Source organism: Rhipicephalus microplus, chromosome X (genome assembly GCF_043290135.1).
Source record: "Rhipicephalus microplus isolate Deutch F79 chromosome X, USDA_Rmic, whole genome shotgun sequence".
Classification (NCBI taxonomy): Eukaryota; Metazoa; Arthropoda; class Arachnida; order Ixodida; family Ixodidae; genus Rhipicephalus; species Rhipicephalus microplus.
In genome coordinates, this window is record NC_134710.1 from 18,040,596 (window position 1) to 18,052,651 (window position 12,056).

A 12,056-nucleotide genomic window follows, 5' to 3' on the forward strand; every position below is an offset into this window, starting at 1 on the left:
GAGGACGGGTTCAGTAAACTGGAAACTGTCCCAACCTCAGCCGGTTTCCTTTTAAGTGGCGTGGAAAGAAGCCGAGTGGGGCGATTGTTTGAAGCGTGCAATTTGCCTCCTTGTCGCTGGCGTGCCCGCGCGCCGCCCCAAACACGGAATCAAGATGCCCAGAGCACAGCAGCCATTGAGACGCGACAACTGCCATCTCTGCCGCGACGACGACGAGCGAACCACAGCACCCGAACATCTCCCGCGTCAACAAACGTTACTCTTCCGGTTGCCGTCTGTTTTTATTGTCCGTGTCGGCTGGTTCACCACGCAAAGTTTTCTTTTTTTCTTTTTATCCGACGGCTTTCGCCCCTTTCCTCTCTGTCTCCCTCGCGGACGTCGCTACAGCCACAGAGCAAGTAAAGGGGGAAAAAGTACGCGGAGCAAAAAAAATATACGTTGCAGGGGGGCAACCGCCAGCATCGACAAGCTGATGCTCGGTGGCGAAAAAGCAGAAAGAATTATCCCACGCGGATACACGCGCGCACGCAGAGTGGAAGAAGGCCTGCGCACCAAAGACTGCCCGACGCTACTTTTTTTTTTCTCTCGCTCGTTGTCTCCTCCTCGCTCTCTCTCATTGTGGCGTACGAAAGAAGAGTGAAAGTTCGCCGAAGGGGAGGTCACATCCGTGCCGGTCGGTGCCAGGCTAGCGCGGCCCCCGGAGCGGCATGGCTGCACCCCCTCACCGGCCTACCTGGCTTGCCTTGCGGCGGCCATGCTTGGTTCCCGGTCTCTTCCTGGGGAAAGTTTGTGCCAAGATCAGTGAAATCGGTCCGCAGTTACGCGGGCTAAACCTCAAATGATCACAGAATTACTTTTCACGAAGCTCAGGGCAACCCGTGACGAGTGAAATACGCCTTTGATTTCGGTATTATTGTGGTAGCCTGAAACCAGAGTTCGTCGCACCGCTAGTACAGGCTTGTATCTACTGTAGAGTTGTGACGAAGCGTTCAAACTTCCTTTCACAGCACCACTTTGAACAGACAGCTGAACAGACAATGTGTGAGCAGACAATATGTGAAACAATTTGAACAGACAATATGTGGAAGTGGCTGGAAGGTTGCTTCTTTGACATCTAAGCTATGAAATTTACGCGGGCATTACAGTTCACTGTTACATCTGGCGAGACTCCTGTATGTTACGATCTGTCGCAATATAATCTGACTAGGGAGCCAACTCTATCGAACGGGTGCTTTTGACTAAATCTTCCTGAATTTTAATAAAAGCCATGGTGACGTTCTGCCAACTGGCTCTTTGATGGAATCGCATATTCCTCATCTGTCTCCAGATATGCCGCACAATGCAATTCGTCCCTTCTGTAGAACAATCCTATAATTATACACGGATGAATTCAACCATGTACATTATTTCCATCCGCTATGAGGTTAAGCTTTCTTCCATAATTAATGTAGGCCTGCATGATCGTAGCCATATGTAGCAGCTTCTAAACGAATATCTTGTTGGGCTATTTAGTTGCCCATTTCCAAAGCATTATTAGTGCTATCTACGTGTTAGGTGCCTGGGGGTGTGTGCGTTTGTGAACGTGCTGTGTGTTAACACATTCGTTTTGTGGGGAAGCAGTTTCTGAAGTTTTCATGCTCGGCATCTATAATGCTTTGTGCTGAAATTTTAAACTGCGGCTGCTTCCTTTTGTACCATTTGAAGTGTTGATCTATTCATAACTACGAAAAGTTCTTGTGATTCGAGGTGAAAGGCGCGGAGACGATGACCGTGGACGAGGTGAGACGCACACACCAGGCGCCACTTCCAGATATCGCTATTTATTTACAGACAACGCTGTCACAGTTTATCGGTGCGTAGTCGCATACCAGTTAAAACGCATCTCTTTAGGTGGTAATACAAAGAAAAATGACCATTTTGCGAAAGTTGTAGTGGCAAGTTAAAGAGAATTCCTGCTACGCTAGCAGTCCGATATACAGGCTGATGATGACGATCCTCTTCCGTCATCACTGAGAAATGCCACCTTCCATTGAGAATACACACACAGAGAAAAAGAGAAAAAAATAGAAAAGGACGCAGGGGACATCAAGGGGGACATCGTCAGGGTACCTTGGAAGTTCTCATTGGCACGGACGCTGAATTTCAGGCTACCCTCAACGTTCAGCAAAAGTGAAAGCTGTGATCTGCATCAGATTAAATGCGTTCTTTTCTGGGGTTCTGTCTCAATGTGGACTATATGAATAACGGTGCACTTATTTACTGCCCGTTGCAGTGCGTCTACTTCGCCGGATGAATGCGGTGGTACAATATCCTACCGATGAGAACTGTGGCATAGCAAGGTTGCACTGCTCTTGCTCTGCAAGTTCATGTTATTCTATAGCATAGAAGCGTTGCCTACGGCTTGGCTCACACGTTCATGTCGCTTCTGAGTTGATCACTGAACGAGAAATCGTCTTGAAATGACCCACTCTTAATTATAAATGTTACGTTTCTCACTGTTTTTTGTGTGTTTTTTTTTTGCTCGTTCTTGTATGTATATGTTACAGTGTAGGCGCGCAGAGTAGGCGGGGACCTACCAACTGTAAAGTTGTGGCAAGGCCAAAAGATGGGCCGACTTATAGGTCCAGTTTGTATCATTAAATTATTCATGTGGTAGTGATACTGTGAAGCGAATGAACAAACGTTGTTGCTGAACAAAAAAAAGAAAAGATTATAGCCGCTGAAGTGATCTATAAAAAAGCTGTGCTTATACAGAGTGTGGTTTTTATAACGTATTGCACCACTGTCTTTAACTGAAAGAAAAGGTCATATATATCAACAGTTTCTTTTTTTTTTTGCAGTATCATATGAAAGCTATCTTATGTGAGGATGGAGGTGCAGCTTACACGTACGTAGAGGGTGAAAAGTGGCGTTGAACTATAACATCGTTGTTAAAAACTTCTCTTAATAACGAAAGAAACACCGGAACAAAGGCATAGATTTCTTATTTGCCCGTTGGTAAGGGAAATGGAGGGAGTCAAGACTTATTAGCGGTACATTGAACGAAACACACAAAATAAACATCAAGTTGTTATTATCGAAATTTTGAATTTTGTGTACGCAAGCTTCACATGCCTAGACAAAAAAAAATGAAGCCGGTAATTAGGGTTAACGTATGCGACCCGGAAGAAGCTACCATCTCCAGACCTCCTCCTCTTCGAACCTTTCCACTCATGTGATACGTCTGCATTGAAACAACACCGGTTTGCATGCATGCCATAATACTGAAAGTGTGTTGGCTTCGGTCGGTGGCCATTCCTCGGCCTTCGAGGTTAGGCACAAACACCGCAAGGTGTGCCACAGAATGACACCTGCCCATGCCTCGTTCTATTTTCTTCCGAGTTTTCGTACGGTGGTGATGAGATCGAGACGAGTCGTTGCTACGATGATACTGAGCGCACCGCCGGTGTGAGTGTGAGTGATTTTAAATGAAAAGAAAAGTGAGTCCCGTAACTGTCTCTCAGGGGAGGACACCTCAGCAGTAGCTCACGAAGGGTTGGGGTAAAGGAGGGATTGAAAGGATAGGGATAAAAGGTAAAGAGACAGATAGAGGGGAAGGAGAGAGCGAGGCGCAGGTACAGCGAACGACAGAAAACGACGGAAGAGGAGATAGAAAAGATGGACACGGTCGCAGGAGTCCGAGGACGGGGCACCACTCGGCGAGAGCTCTTGTCAGCGTCAGCAGATGGCGTGTACTCGAACGGGACGTGTAGCGCGGCACACGTCACCGCCATTCCACAGTCGCGTCCACGGAGCACAATCCGCCCTCACTCGACGGACTGACGGCAACCAATAGGCGCCGCCTTGCCTGGAGGCCGGGATTACAAAAAGTGACAATACTCCGCTATCGTTGCTCAGTGCGTGCTTCTCTCCTTCGCTGTCGGCTGTACACTTGCCCGATTCAATTCGAAGGGTCGACATAACTGCGTGAGTGCTGCGGAGCTATTCTCGCGGCGTCCACTTCGTGGACATGTCCAAACAGGGCTCCCCTGATTGGCTGGAGCGTGCCGTCTGTTTCCGGTCTTTCTTCCGCAACGCCATTTTAACACCAGGCAGCTTTCACAACTATCGACGCGAATGAGAAAGACTGAATGCGTTTTTCCACAACGAATGCTTCCCCCAGATATCCGCTTTTAGACGCACATCTCTGAGGCCGCCCTCCTGACGTGCCTGAAAAGTCTGTACGTGTTCCCTGCGTTGCTCTTCGAACATCTACACACGTTCACACGCACGTGCAATCTTGTCCGGTTTGTTTAAAAGCCCTGTTAGTCTACATAACATAGTTTCTTTTTACGCTGAGAATGTGCTGGCGATTCTGTGCGTCAACATGGTCAAGCGTGCCATGACGTCACGACTCACCACTTTTTTTACGTAACTAAACGCGCTCTGGCGAATAAGACATGTCCACGAATTGGACACCACGAGAATAGCTCCCCAGGTGAAGCGAGCGAAAGAGGCCCGAAAGTAGAAAGTGCCGCTACTGCTACGTGAGCGTACTTCAGAGACGCATTTTTGTTCGTTTCGATAAGATAATCTTGCACCGCACTTACTTACCTTATAATGTATTCATTCTATACTCATAAGCTCTGACCTCCAAACCGAATACATGGAAGCTAACTACAGGACAATAATGTAACAGTGCGAAAAACGGATGGGAACGTGCATAAAAAGGAAAAGCACATACAGTGCCATTTGGCCTAATTTAACATCATCATCATTATCATCATCAGCCTGACTACGCCCACTGCAGGGCAAAGTCATTCCCCATGATCCGCCAATCAACCCCGTATTGTGCTTTCTGCTGCCGCGTCACACCTGAACTCTTTAATTTCATCGGTTCACCGAACTTTCTGTCTCCCCTTCGAGCGTTTGCCTTCTCTGGGAATTCAGTCAGTTACCCTTAATGACCAACGGTTATCCTGCCTAAGTGCTACGTGCCCGGCCTATGTCCATTTCTTCGTCTTGATTTCAACTGTGATATCCTTAACCCCGGCTTGTTCCCTGACCCATTCTGCTCTATTGTTGTCTCTTTCACACCTTCAATTTTTCTTTCCATCGCTCGCTGCGTCGTCCGCAATTTAAGCTGAACCCTCTTCGCAAGCCTCCAGGTTTCTGCTCCGTAGGTAAGTACTGGCAAGATGCAGCTCTTATATACCTTCCTCTTGAGGGTTAGTGACAGATTACCATTCATGATTTGAGAATGCTTGCCGAATGCAATCCACCGCGTCTTTATTCTTGTAGTTATTTCGCTCTCATGGTTCAGTTCCGCGGTTACTACCTGTCCTAAGTAGACATATTCCTTTACAATTTCCAGCGTCTCAGCTCCACCTATCGCAAAGGGCTGTTTTTTGCCAGGACTGTTGCAGATTAGGTACTTTAGTTCTGTGCATATTGATTTGCAGACCTACGTTTCTGATTTCCATGTCCAGTTATGTAATCATGAGCTATAACTTGTCCCCTGAGTTGCTCATCAAAGCAATGTCATCAGTGAATCGCAGGTTACTAAGATACTCTCTATGAACTCTTATCTCTAACTCTTCCCAATCTAGGGTCCTGAATACCTGCTGTAAGCACGTGGAGAATAGAATTGGAAAGAACGTGTCTCCCTACCTTACACTTTTTTTTATTGGTATTCTATCGCTTTCCTTATGGAGAACTATGGTGGCTGTTAATACGCTGTAGATTTTTTCCAGTATGTTTATATAGGGTTCTTCGATGCCATGATTCCGTAGTGCCTGCATTACTGTTGATGACTCAGCTGAGTCAAACGCCTTTCCGTAACCTATGAAGTATATGTATAGGGGTTGAATCTATTCCGCGCATTTTTCTATTACCGGATTGATAGTATGAATATGGTCTTTTGTGGAGTAGCATGTACGTAATCCTGCTTGGTCCTTTGGTTGATTGAACATTAAGGTTGCCTTAATTTTATTAGCTATTATTTTTGTAAATACTTTGTAGAGAACGGACAGTAAGCTGATCGGCCTGTAATTTTTGAAGTCCTTCACGTCTTCTTTCTTATTGATTAGGATGATGTTGGCGTTCTTCCAAGATTCTGGTACCCTTCCCGTCAAGAGACACTTCGTATATAAGGTGGCCAGTTTTTCTAACACAATTTCTCCGCTGTCTTTTAGGAGGTCTGTAATTACCTTATCCTCCCCAATGGCTTTGCCTCTTTTCATTATTTCTAGGGCTTGCTTTCCTTACTTCCGCGGTTGTTACTGGTAGGATGGCGAATTCCTTTTGTCCATTATTGTTTCTTACATTGTATTATCCTGGTTCTTCTGACTTCTGTACAGCTCTCTGTAGAACTCCTCCACTATCTCGATTATCCTATCCATATTGGTCATGAGTTATGGCATTGCCTTCCTTGTTCTTCAATGCATACATCCCATTTTTGCCTATGCACACGTTTTCCATTGCAGCTTTTAAGCCTCTGCCGCTTTTTACAGCCTGTTCAATACTCTTCATGTTATACCTTATGATGACGGCTACCTTACGCCAACTGATTAACTTCGAAATCGCCATTAGCTCTGTTTTATCGGTTGCATTAGAGGTTTTCATGGTTTGTCGCCTTTTAATGAGATGTTTCGTCTCCTGAGATAGTTTGCCGGTGTCCTGTCTAGTGACAGTATACCTCCGAATTCCATTGCACACTCTTTGATGATACTAGTAAGATTATTGTTCATTGTGTGAACGCAAACGTCGGTTACGTCGTTTAGTCCCTCGAATCTATTCTAAGGCGAAACTCTGAATGTACAGGGTTATGTACTTACAGAGGAGCCCAGCTTAACGCTCCTCTGTAAATACATGACCGTATAAACCACTATCATCTATTAGATGAACAAACAAGAATTACAAACCGTTTAGCTCGGTATTAGGCGTCCTTACGGCATGTGCACACAAATATGAGCGCTTACTACAGATACCATTGTCTCATTTACCACGGCAACTGCATTTTATTAAATGCAGCGCATGAACGGCCTCGTCCGGAAAGTGTATTAGACCTGAAGGCTGTCATAAATCAACGATTCCAAACAACACCTGTCAGTCTCTGATCTAATATACGCCATTTCACGTGAGAGCTGGCTTCACATAACGAAAGTCATTCTGTGATACTTGGGTGAATCAAAGAACTGACTTGGCAGGTCTTGTTCGCGTCCCCAAGAGATACGGGAAACCTGGTTAAAGCCGCGCGTGTGTGCAAGAGTGTTAGATGAAGTGTACTCACTTAAAGTGTGCAAATCGTGGCCGAAGTGTTGCAACGGGCGCGTGAGAGGCGCGCTACGCAATATCAATAACCCTTGCGTCACATGCGTGCTTCGACCTTGGCCTTATCGAGGTAAACGAAAGCCTTTCGATTTCCTTCAGCGCTGCGCGCAGCCGGGGCACAGGTGACCCATGCAAGCCTATCGAGTACCAGACGAGCCCAATAGCAGCCTCGTTAATTGCTCCCTGCCGTATACTTTGCGCACCACTAAAGCCACAAACACGTCCGACTTGTATCGACGAGAGCGCTATACGTTGATGAGCGGAGCTCTTAGCGTCAGCAAGATAATTTTAATTGTTGCAGTCATGTGGTGGAAGTTTCCTCGACAGCTGTATACGCCCACTTTGATTCTTCGTTCTCGTACTCAACAGAATCGATCCGTCACGCAATTCATCACCGACCAACTTCAGTCGTGTACTCCTCTGGCTGCTGCCATGAGCTAATTTTCTCGGGGACCAAAAAAAAAACTAAAAGAAAAGCTTTTACAAAGCCACATCGTTCCCGCATATTTGATAATTATTGCCTTACAGGCACGAGCGCATACCAAACCAATGAACCATCGTTAATATCGCAACGTTTCATTTAGCATGGCTTGATTTAAACACGCGCGACACAAGGGCATGTCCTTCGTTTACTCTGCCAATTAAGATCTGCTAATAACTAAATAACCGATTCATTAGCAATGTGAAAGTTACTGACACCGTAGGAGGTATAAATGAAACCATTTTGTTCCATTCAACCTTTGAAATGCGAGCAACTCAAGTGCACTATTTCAGCTCAAGGATAGACTAGGCCATGTTTCGCGAGATGACTCTGTGGTTTTAACACGAGAGCGTTAAAAAACTCGCCTCGCAGAAATTTTCGCGTTGGCCTCGTTGGTTGCCAACGAAATAGTACCACTTTGCGCGTGACTGAAAAATATATTGATTGATTTATTCAAATGTGGAGTTTAACGTCCCAAAACCACCATATGATTACGAGAGACGTCGTAGTGGACGACTCCACAAATTTCGACGACCTGGAGCACCCGAATCTGAGCACACAGGCCTACAGCATTTCCCGCCTCCATTTAAAATGCTGCCGCAGCCGGAATTTGATCGCGTGACCTGCGGGTCAGCAGCCGAGTGCATTTATTGCCAGTAGACCACCGCGGTGGGGCTGACCAAAAAATCGAAAAAGATGCAATTAAAACAATAGAATTTTCGGGCTCGAGCGCGGATGCAGCCCAGGCTGTTACAGAGGCAAGCAAGTGTTCTACCACGCAGCCACGCGACTACTTAGAAATACAGTGAATATAATTTCCTCTGCTTGGAAATGCAGTGCAAACAGCATATGTTTTACAAAAAAAAACGCTTCCTGTATAGAGGCTTCACGATGAAATGCGCAACGTTGCAGTAATATTGTGTGCAACAAGCGGACATTGCCATCGGGCGTCGGAACATGTGATCATTATGATGACTTCGTGGTTTAAAGCCGGCCAACCATTGCAGCAAGCACACACGTTACTGTACGTGATTCCTTAACACCATGTAGTGGGTGCATATGGCAAGTTCGAAAACACAACACGGGCATAATTGTTCGTGGTTTAAAGCATGCTACCTATTGCACAGAATGATGGCATATCTGAAAGCGTCAGTGACACAAGCCACTTTCAACTTTGTAGATTACACCACAGCAACCCCGATGGAGGCGAAAAATGCTGTAGGCCCGTGTGCTCAGATTTGGGTGCACGTTGAAGAACCCCAGGTGGCCGAAATTAGCGGAGCCCTCCACTACGGCGTCCCTCATAATCATATGGTGGTTTTGGGACGTTGAACCACACAATTAAATCAATCAATCAATCACAGCAACCCACAATGTAAACATCTCGAGTAACATCATACATTAAGGAGTGTGCACTAAGTGGTTTGAAGATATGCGCACTAGATAGAGACAGGATATCGTTATCGCATTTAACAAAAGCGAAGCTTAGGGTCCCCCCCCCCCTTTTTTTTTTGCACTCTCACGCACCCCTACATTCTTCTCAGCACACATGTGCTGCTGCACACGAGTGTGGCGAGTTCTTGCATTTTTCGTCCTGCAATCCGGGCGCGAAACGAAGCCGAGAGGAATGCGAGTGGGTGGAGAAGGCCGCTGCAGAAAGCTGCGATTGCTTCAACGTCGATGCTGCAACTTGGTGACCGCGAGGTCGAGGATAGCCAGCCGACTCGTGCCCCAGCGGCCACATCGCGACGACGAGCAACCGGTCGCTCCTTTATGTATGCAACCTGCCTGCAGCCACCGATCGAGCCCGCTTCCAAAATCGCTCGCAGGTGCCGCCAGCCTTGATTTGACGTATATAAGCGGACGGCATAATGCTAGTTACGAGATGTGCAAGGAACTCGCATAGACTCGCGAACGCGTTTGGGCCAACGAAGCCTTTCGATCTAGGTCAAAATTTTTGTGCAGTAAGATCGGAAAGTATAATACTTAGGGAAGAGAGGTGAAAGGCAGGGACGTTAACAAGTTTGTAATATGCTACGCTACACTGGTAAACAAAAAAAGGGTGGGAATGTTTAAAAGTTACACGCGTTAGGAAAGAGCAGGTGGGATATGACACACAGTCCGTCAGTCTTGTTCGGTTGGCTCAACCACATGCACAGGATTTTCGAGTGACAGCGACAGGATTTGCTGTCGCTGAGGCCCATCCGTCGCTTGTGGCGTCGCGCGTTTATGGAAAGCTAGAAAATATTGCTTCTCGGCCGCAAGCCAGCGGTAATAAATGCGGGATCATTTCCGGCAACATGGCTGCGCCCCTGATCCTCGCATCGGTTGAAATTTGCTCCCGATCCTTGTTATCCGCGCGTACTGCAAGGAATTCAAGGTATCGACCATTTCCTTCATATATTCGCATCTCACGCGGAGAGGGAGACAGCGGCCGTATTTTGCGTAAATCTTGTTATCGATGGTTTGTTTTCATGTTTAGGTGGTAGCTTGATGCAATGATAGTGTGATATCGTTATGCGGAGTGCGTCATAGCCATCGTAGCGTATAGGCTTCTGGACATCCTGATTGCGAAAAAAAGAAGGCCGTGAAACGCTTTTGTGGCTTCCTTATGTCACACAAGACAGTAATAAATTTGGCACGTTGTTATCGACCTACTTTTGAACTTCATTTCTCAATTTATGGGCATGCACGCGATGGTTTTCAATCTAGCGACAATTACACTTTGTCGCTGACATGTAGTTCCAGTCGTCGCGATGCGAAGGCGCGACTGAGCAAGTTTGTCGCTGTCCTTCGTCACTATCGCTCGAAAATCGCTTGCATATGGTTGGGCATTTAATCTACAGTCGCTCGTGCACGGATCTTGTCACTGCAGCAGCTGCATTTTCGACTGAGGCAAGACGTTTGAGCCGCGTGTACTTAAATTTAGGTCCACGTTAAATAATTTCAGGTGGTTTTTAAGTTCCCGGTTTCCTCTCTCGTAATCAAATCATGCTTTTGGGGTCGTTAAACCCCTACAACTATTATATTACTATTGCATTTCTTTTTATCATACAATTTTAATTGGTGCCTTCGATCATCGCCTTCACCCCAAATGGCCTTTCAGTATGCTAGATACCTACACTACGACGTCTCTCATAATCATACATTGGTTTTGGGACGTTAAACCCCCCGTACCAACTCAATAAATTAGGATGCTAGACATTTAAATATCTCATAGTGAAACAAAACCTGTCAAGCCCAGTCAGGCTTGCTGATATGTTATCGCTCTCCTGCTCTAAAGGGGATAGAATTCCTTTACAATAATCAGCATCACTGTCGTAAAGGCAGGTGACATTGCTAAACTCTCCTAATCTTATCCGCTGCTTTGCTAATAATTCCAGAGCACCGTTCGGCGTGTAAGGGACGCTGCCATCATGAGCTAATAATAGGAATTATACTCGTAAATGTATAGATACGTTGGCCTCACCGACGCTGCCTTCAAGTTTTCGTTCTTTTGGATTTTCGCTTACTACAAACACAGTCATTTTCGAACTTCGAGAAAACATCCTAAAGCAGCCAATGTGAACTGCCAGTGAATATGTTAGGCTGAAAGACACGAGAGTATTTGCTGCGACGTTCGAGCACTAATATATGAATATCCTAATACATCCCAGCTGAATCGAAGTGGAAGAAGTAATGTTTGTCGAAAAAAGTTGCCGTGCCCGCCGCGGTGGGCTAAGGTACTCGGCTGCTGACCCGCAGGTTGCGGGTTTGAATCCGCGGCGGCTGCATTTCTGATGGAGGTGGAAATGTTGTAGGCCCGTGTGCTCTGATTTCGGTGCTCATGAAAGAACCCCAGGTGGTCGAAATTTCCGGAGCCCTCCACTACGGCGTCTCTCATAATCATATGGTGGTTTCGGCACGTTAAACCCCACATATCAATCAATCAAAAAAGCATGCCGTCTTGGCTATCGGCCAGATATTTTTATCAAGGAGATTCGAGGAGATGTCGTTTTTTTAGCACATACTATGCTCATGTATGTGCTATGCTTATGTATGCGAAGCGGAATAATCCATCGTTACATACTCAATGCTCAAGCTAAAGAAATAAAGAAAGAGATAAACGAGTAAATATTTCGCGGTGCAGTTTTACTACGAAACGGAAATATTTACATCAAGTAATGAAATTGCTTAAAAATCTCGAATTACTTTAGTAAACCGTATTGTCACTATCTGATTTTTCGAGCTACGTTATCTCTGTAAAAATGGCACACCGGTACAC